The sequence below is a fragment of the Prinia subflava genome, chromosome 13, assembly GCF_021018805.1.
Source record: "Prinia subflava isolate CZ2003 ecotype Zambia chromosome 13, Cam_Psub_1.2, whole genome shotgun sequence".
In the NCBI taxonomy this organism is placed as follows: Eukaryota; Metazoa; Chordata; class Aves; order Passeriformes; family Cisticolidae; genus Prinia; species Prinia subflava.
In genome coordinates this window covers 11,887,125-11,895,445 of record NC_086259.1, presented here as the reverse complement: position 1 = coordinate 11,895,445, position 8,321 = coordinate 11,887,125, and positions in this window count along the sequence as shown.

The window sequence follows — 8,321 nt, the reverse complement described above, 5'->3', positions numbered from 1 at the left end:
GAATGTCATTCCACCTGTTACCTGAGATGATGTTTTACCCAGGACAGTGGTTTCATTCTGGATGCTGCTTTTACTGAGCTCTTGTCCACTCCTCTGATGCTTCTACCTGCGGTCTACAAATCTTCCTTGGGTAATTCACAGTGCAGAAATCTGTAACCTTAACCAACTCTCTGAGTTCTCCAGGGGGAGGTATGATATTCAGCCTTCTTTAGGGAATTAAATATGTGATTTATCATTTTTTTAATTCACAGATCTCATAAATTAAGAAGCCTCTGCACACTCTTGGTCTGAGATGCAGTCTTACCTCTCCAGCACCCCTCTCTGAGCATAGTAACTCAGCATTTGCAGCTGCCAACTGCGAGTTAATCTGAACTAAATTCCTACAAGAACAGATCCAATACCTTTCATCTTGGCAGAATTAAATTTTTGCTTACCTTAATAATACCTAAGTTTCAGGGAAGGAGGACTCTTCACGTGTCTCAGCTTTATTAGGTTTTGCATTATACATCCAGTGGAGGTTTTTGTACATCAGCTCTCCCAGATTTCCACTCCAGACAGAGACCCTTAGATTTGCCTCTCAGAATTCACCATTTCAATCAATATTTACAGGTACGTTGCTCACGAATTCAGCCTTACTGTGTGCCAGGCTGTTTCACAGGTACATCAGCTCCTTTGCATAGAAACTCCCACTTTCGTTTGTTTCATTGAAGTTCATCAGGTGTGTCTGTACCATAAAGCTGGCAAGGTCTTTCCAGGAACCTCTCTGATGCCACCTGCAGGAGGGAAGAGAATCTTCTGCCTTTGCAGTCAGATGAAACCCTAATAATCTGTAGAGTTGTGGATGACAAACTTTAGCCCTCTCGCAATGAGTCTCTGACCTAATGCACCTTCTCAGAAAACCACTTTAGGTGATCTCAGTTTGTGTTAGGTTCTGGTTTATTGCAGATGGCACGAGAAGGGATTTACAGCAGGTTGTCATAAAGGTGAACATTCAGATCAGAATCGATGAAATACGCACGGATTCACTCCAGAGGAATTCAGGAGTTGTGGCTCCTAGGCTGCAGAAACTCCTTCTGTCCCAGGTCAATCTCCTGATTACATAAGAAATGAAACTACTACTGATGAGTAAAACAGGAGCAGCAGAAACGGTCAGAGACGTTGGTGCATCAGATTCTTGTAGATGTAGCAAATTCACCACAACTGAAAACCGGTAATGACTGGTTCTGACCGGTTCAAACTGGTTCCAAATGGTTCAAACCGGTTCAGACTAGTTCAAACAGGTTCTGACCCGTTTAAAATGGTTCAGACCGGTTCCGGCCAGTTCAAACCAGTTCCAACCGGTTCAGACTGGTTCAAACAGGTGCCAACCTGTTCCGACCAGTTGAAACCTGTTCCAACCTGTTCAAACTGGTTTAAACCGGTTCGGACCGGTTTAAACCTTGTTTCAACCTGTTTGGACCGGTTCTGATCGGTTCAGACCGGTTTAAACCGGTTCAAACTGGTTACGACAGTTCAGACCGGTTCAGACCGGTTCCGACCGGTTCAAACCGGTTCCAACCAATTCAGTCCCGTTTAAACCGGTTCCAACTGGTCAGAACAGGTTTTAACCGGTCGGAACCTGTTTGAGCTGTTCGGAAGCGGTTTGATCTGGCCGGAAGCAGTGGCGGCCGCTCTCCGTCCCTGCAGTGTGTGCCGTGCCTGTCCCACAGGCAGTCCATGGCACCATCCACAGGTGAAGCCCTGTTCCCCTCCCTAGCGCTGATCAGGATCTCACTGACGCCATTCAGGGAGAACCCAGAGCTCCCTGCTCTGCCTGGCTCTGCGGAGACTTCAGGCACAGAGCAGCCGAAGCGAGGTCTCTCCATACAATAACAGATCCATTCCTGTGGAATCCAACTCTGTGCTAATTGTCCAAATCCTTCCTTTGGTGAGACGTGAGATCGCCGATGTGTGACCGGGTTTGTTCTCACAATTAGAATCCCATTGTGCTTCATTTTGGAGTATTTGCATCAATCAGCACAGCTCCTTCTTCAATAGCATGTACACTGCTGAGACCTTAACTTAGGCTAGAGTTGCTTCTTTCTTCATATTTTATGACGTGGACTCGATTTTTAAATTTTTAATTTGAACACATCTTATTAAACGTGCAGGCATAGAGAGGCACCACCAGTCAAAGACATCATTATTATATGCATGGAGGATTTTCTTCTGCCTTTCTGCCCTCATCATTTATTAATGACGCACAGAGACTCGTCATTTGTCTCTTCAATTCCTTGACTTTATTTTATTGCTCATATTTTATGACACACGGAGAGCTCTGTGGCAAGCATTCATCAGCAGCTTTACACGTCAATGGAAATATCAACTCTGTTAGGCCAGGAAAAAGCACCTTTTGTTCTCTTTGTATTTCACCTATAAACCTGGTCTAGCATCACTGTCCTGTTGGTGTTCCTTGCAGCCTTTCAGTTTCTAAGAAAACCACGGACACAGCTCTGCTGTGAGCTGATAAAGCAGCGCTGGACAGCGGAGTGCCGGGGTTTGCTCACCTTTATCTCTTCTCACAGCTGCTTCTACGAGCCACCCTTGTCGGAGTCTAGAACATCCCTCTGGCCACCCTGGAGGGTTTGGAGACCGGACAGGGGGTCTGGGATCTGTACAGGGGGTCAGCCAGCCTCACACAGAGCCCAGGAGGACACTGCCTCTGATCCCTGTCAACGGGAGTGAATGCCCACATTGTATGAAGAATCACAAGCTGAGAGAATTCAAAATAAGCAGTAGTTAGTTTATCACAGAGTGTAAATGTAGAATCTAGGATTTTTAGTATATGGGTCTGAAGACACAAGATGGAGGAATTGGGGAGTGGTCCTGTCCTCCTTCTTTTGCTCTCATCCCCCATCTTTTGCTGAGTTGGATTTTATGGATTGGTTTAGAGTAGAAATGACATGTTAACATAGGTAGTAGGTATTGGTAAAATTCTGTAAATAAAAAGTGCATTGTGGATGGTGGTTGGGTCAGAGAAATGGTACAAAAGGTCCGGGACTCTCTGATCCGCCCCAGTCCATCGCATGTCCTGCTCCGCTGGAGTTACCTTGCAGAGCTGAGAAAGAACTGAGATAAGGTACCCTGCCAGGGATGCCTGGCAGAGCTGAGAAAGGATTGAGAGATAATGAAGAATAAACAACCTTGGAAACATGAACTGGCGAACTCAGCTTGTCTTCTCTGGCTCCAGCGTGAGACCTTTTGGGCAAGAGAAGCTCGAAAGCCTTATTGCAACCCCGAGGAGAATCTCAGGGAACAGCAACCCTGAGAGGGAGAGAGTCCTGAAAACCTTATTGCCTTGGGGAACAGCAACCCTGAGGAGAATCTCAGGAAAAAGCAACCTGGAGCCCCACTCACCTCAGGATAGTCACTCAGTTGTAACTCCAGTTTGCCATTCAGACGGTGATCCTAGATAAGATCGAGATGCTGCTTAGTCTTTGTGAAAGTGCCAGGTGGAAATCTCTCCTGCCAACTATGCTGGGTGAGTGTGTTAGAAATGAGACACTTGACACGACCAATATATCAAGCAGCAATTCAATTTAATAATTAATTAATTAGCATGGTAAAGTGTGAGCAAAGACAGCGCGCTGGGTACAGTGGAAGGATTTTCCCTTCCGACTGCACACCAATTACTGGACTTGCTGGGGTTTTATTGGCTATATTCATACATATTCATAAGCTTTCTCAGCAGTTTCCATTTCTAGTTTTAACGTCATAATTCAATACTCAACAGTCATAAATCCATAGTTGGTCCTGTATAATTCTATAGGCTATTGTGATCTATTTTGATATTTCAATATTCCAGGATGTACATCCAGGATATGTTTCCCAGGTGGTGGGGTCCAGCTTCCAGATGTGGGGTTCAGCTGCTATTTTCCAGGTCTATCAGTCTTTAATAGTGATGTTTAGTTTTCCTTTTTTGGGAACCATAAATCAGCGAGCTGAAGTATTTTCTTCCATATCCAGGATGTTTTGTTTTTTTTTACCAGTCTGTGAGAAAGCTTTTTTACATTCTAAAACTACAGTTTAAAATTCTTTAACACAAAACAAGCTTCTAAAGTTATAATTCATAGACACTTATTACAGAATTGATTGAGATTTATAACAGGTAATTGCAAACAAAGTTTGTTCAAAACTCTTCTTCCATGCTTTCCTTGGTTGTTTATTAGAACTCATCTTTATAACTGTCCCATGGCCGTGTTCTACAATTACAATTACAATTACACAGATTCTTTTTATTCCCTGACACGAAACACAACTTTGTATTTCACAAGTGTATTTGCAAGGCAAGCTCTGGTCCACTGGGACCAGTGAGGAGATTATTAAAGCAGTCCTGACTTCCATGTGTCACTTTGGAAAGCCCCCCAAGACACTCTGATCAGAGTCTTTGGAGTGTTTTAAGTTTTTCAAATTCAGTTTAAAGAGCTTAATCAAACTTTCTGACACAACTGGCACACATTAACATTTTTCAGCTGTAAACACACAAACGCAGGAATTTCTAATTGCCAGTAATTCAAGTGTGTGGTTGCTTTTGAAATGCTTTCCTGTTGAAGGAGTCTGGAGTGGTGCAGCTCCTAGTGATGTTCCCAAGGAGACAGAGGCCTGCCTCAGGCTGTCTTGCTGCCTCTCAAAAGGTAGTGGGGAAAAATTGGGCTGTGTACTCATGTTGCATAAACATTTGAATTGGGTCTACTGTTGTGTGTTCATATAAAAAGTTGGATAACTCCTTTTCATTCAAAATTATTTAGTTCACTGTGCCAAATATCACTTACTGCCCGATAAGACTTTTAAAAGTACTCTGGTGTGCATAATCTTTTTTTCTGAAATGGTTCAAGAGCTCAGAAACACAAACCCATACTGTCCCAGCAGGATGTGGGTGACTTCCACTGCTTTACTGAAAACATTTATGAATGAAATGTTCTTTGGACTAGAGCTTACCCTGGATTACTCTGAAAAGATCCAGAGACCTGCCCCAGTTAGGGCCAAGTTCCGTGTGTTTCCTTGGAGCTCTTTGGAGCACACGGAGGCACTCCTTCTCTTTGGAGCACACAGGGGCACTTTTTCTCTTTGGAGCACACAGGGGCACTCCTCTTTGGAGCACACAGGGGCACTCCTTCTCTTTGGAGCACACACGGACACTCCCTCTCTGGAGCAGAAAGGGGCACTCCTTCTCTTTGGAGCACACAGGGGCACTCCTTCTCTTTGGAGCACACAGGGGCACTCCTTCTCTTTGGAGCACACAGGGGCACTCCTTCTCTTTGGAGCACACAGGGGCACTCCTTCTCTTTGGAGCACACGGGGCACTCCTTCTCTTTGGAGCACACAGGGGCACTCCTCCTCTTTGGAGCACACAGGGGCACTCCTTCTCTGGTACTTCTGTGCTTTATCTAAACACTGACTATGAGAAACAGGGCTGGAAGGTCTCCTGGGGAAAGTGATATATTACGACTGTCTCAGTTTCCTCTGGAGCATCTGGGGCTAATGACTGCTAAGAGGAATTTGATAGGAGGCATAGCCTAATCTGAGATGGGAATTCTTAGATTTTCATGATAGCTTGATGCTTGACGAAATCCACTGCTGCTTTTCCCTTCCGTGTTCTCACAGAAGATTCTTGCATAATCTGTCTTAAAAAATCCAGCAGAGCTGCTGAGCCAAGGCTTGGCAGCCCATTCTCTAAGGACACACTTGCAAGTATTTTTGTTTCTCAGAGTGGTATTTCTGGTGGCCACATCACAATTCAGTTTTCAAGGGCCTGTTTTTTATTATCTCTCACAGGATTTCTTCATCTTCCTGTCTCTTCTAGTCAGTTCAAAAATACAGTAAGAGCACCCTTTATTGTGGTATTCTGGCCTTTCTGTTTTCAGTTTCAGCTACAGTGAGGAAGCCCAGAAGGGAAAAAATTATTTTTTTTTCTCTGTAAGATTTTAGCCATTTGGAGCTTGAATTGGTTCAGCAAATGCAAAATGGAGTGATGTTTCTTATTATGAAGATTCAAATTTAAAAAAAAAAAAGATAATTTAAACTTTATACTTTCACACCAACATGAAATTAACTAAAAAGATTTAATGTACGGGTTGTTAAAAAGTGTTCCACTGCAGTTTTAGCAATCCAGTAATAGGAGCAGTAGCACTTTCAAAGGCTGAGCAGTCAGTGAGTGCTCCCTCCTTTGCATTACTGTCATGCATGTGTGGAGAGTGGGTGAGGACATGAGAAAATGTTAGGCAAGGGGCATTGTGGTTGGCATGGTGGGTTGGATTCCTTATCTGCCATCTTTTATCTCTGCCTCTGCTCCAGGCCAAGGAGCTGAGGTGCAGCAGAAGCGCTGCAGTAAACACGTGCAGGATTGTGATTGCTCCGCTGTGTGTGCCTTGCTTCCTGTGGATACACGTACGTGCCAATGGAATGAGTACAACTGTTAAACTCTGCTCTGACTTCCTGAAAATTGAAGGGAGTAGTTTACCAAGAAAATTAGGTTTGTAAGTGAGTACTTTGAGAGGAAGTGTATTAGAGGATTAAAGCTGTTAAATTGCAGTTACTTAATTATCCTGAGTAATTCCTTAAGTATCTGTACTCCAGAGTGTCCATTGCACAGTCACCTTATCAAGAGGAAAGACAAACTGAGTACATTTCCATTCAACATGGATTGGAAAAGGACAAGAATCAGAAGCTTAACAAAGCATTCAATGCCTAGTAAGAAGAATTTGTCGGTGTCTCTCAGGACAAAGTCTCAAGCCTGCCCGGGCTAGCTCAGACACCGCAGCAAGCTGTAGGTACGGCTGGCGAGACACGCAGGCCAAGCCGACCCTGTGGGTCTGGGCTCCTACAAGATGTTGCTGAAGGCAGGAATGACAGGTGCAGACAGCAGCAGAGGAATGAAGGGAGGAGTCAGCAGAGAAAATCCATGAAGTTTATTGGAGAACCAAGAGAAGCCTCCTCACTATCCAAGGACTGCTCTGGCTGAGCTGAAATTGGCTCTCAGAGCCAATTTTTTTTTATAAGGGGTGTTCTTTTATATATTCTTTTATATTCTTTTATAAGGGGGTGGTACAGTGGGTGGTGAGAAGGGATCAACCAATCGGGTTCAGCCTGGGAGGGGTTAGACAGGTGACTGACACTTGCAGGAACCAATCACAGGAGGGAGGGAGGAGCCTCCTCTGGGCCCAGCCTATCACTCGCCGCCCCTCACAGAACTTTCCAGTGCTGAGGCGGGGCCCCGAGGTGACAGACAGGCCTCAGAGAAGGAGGGGAAAGGATTGACAGCTAACTGTGACCTAGGGGGTTTATAGGAGCAAACCGCCAAGGGAGTGAGGCAGGGGGTACACAGAATAAACCATTTGAACAATAAACATACATAAAAGGCAACTAAACAAAACATGCACCACTACAAGATATGATGCACAACTTCTATTTTTTTTTTTAATCTGTATTTTATTTTGCATTCTTCAAACGAGCATGAGTTTGGAGTTTTTTGCATTGCAGGATCAGCTCTATTCTGGTAGCAGGGGACACATTCTTTCGGTATAGTGATGAAATGACTCAGTTCTGCTGCTCCTGCTAGAAGACTCTCACAGCTACATAAACATTACCAGAGGAGTTCTTGCTGCTGTGCTTTCATTCAGAGCAGGGGTGAAGGACTGTGGTCCCTCATTCAGTAGGGCAGAAACATCCTGGGTTCACTGGGAGGCATTGGGAAAGTGTTTGGAGGGGAAAAGGAAAGAGCCTAAATGGGTAGGAGAGAAAATATGTGCTGAGGATTTGTGCTTTAAAACTGAACTGGATGGTGGGAGAATGAGAGTAAAATGTCCATTCTCCTGAAGGCAGCTACGAACAGACAGATTGCAATTATGGGATAGCGATGTTTTCATTTATATATCTGCTTCCAGATCCCACTTGTAGGCAGAATCCATTGAGTGGAAGCAATATATATTCAGTTTGTAATCAAGCTAATTACTTTTAAAACAATGAAGTAGGAAAACACCAGAGCTTTAACTATCTTGCTTAGAGCTTTAGCACAGGATTTTTCAAATTCCAACTCTGACACTTGGAAGTCCAGACCAGAGTTTCCCCACTAGCCTCCAAGAAACCTTTGGGGTAATTTTCCAGGGATTTGCTCAGGAAGTGGCCATGCATCTGCCTCAGCTCTGCACGGACAGGCTGTAGCTTCAGGGCTGGAAGCAGGTCCCCGAAAGTCTGAGCAAATTACTACAAATATGGTATTACATGGGCTTCATAAAAGAGTCTTGCAACCAGGATCCAGGGGATGTCTGTCCTGCTTTCTCTTA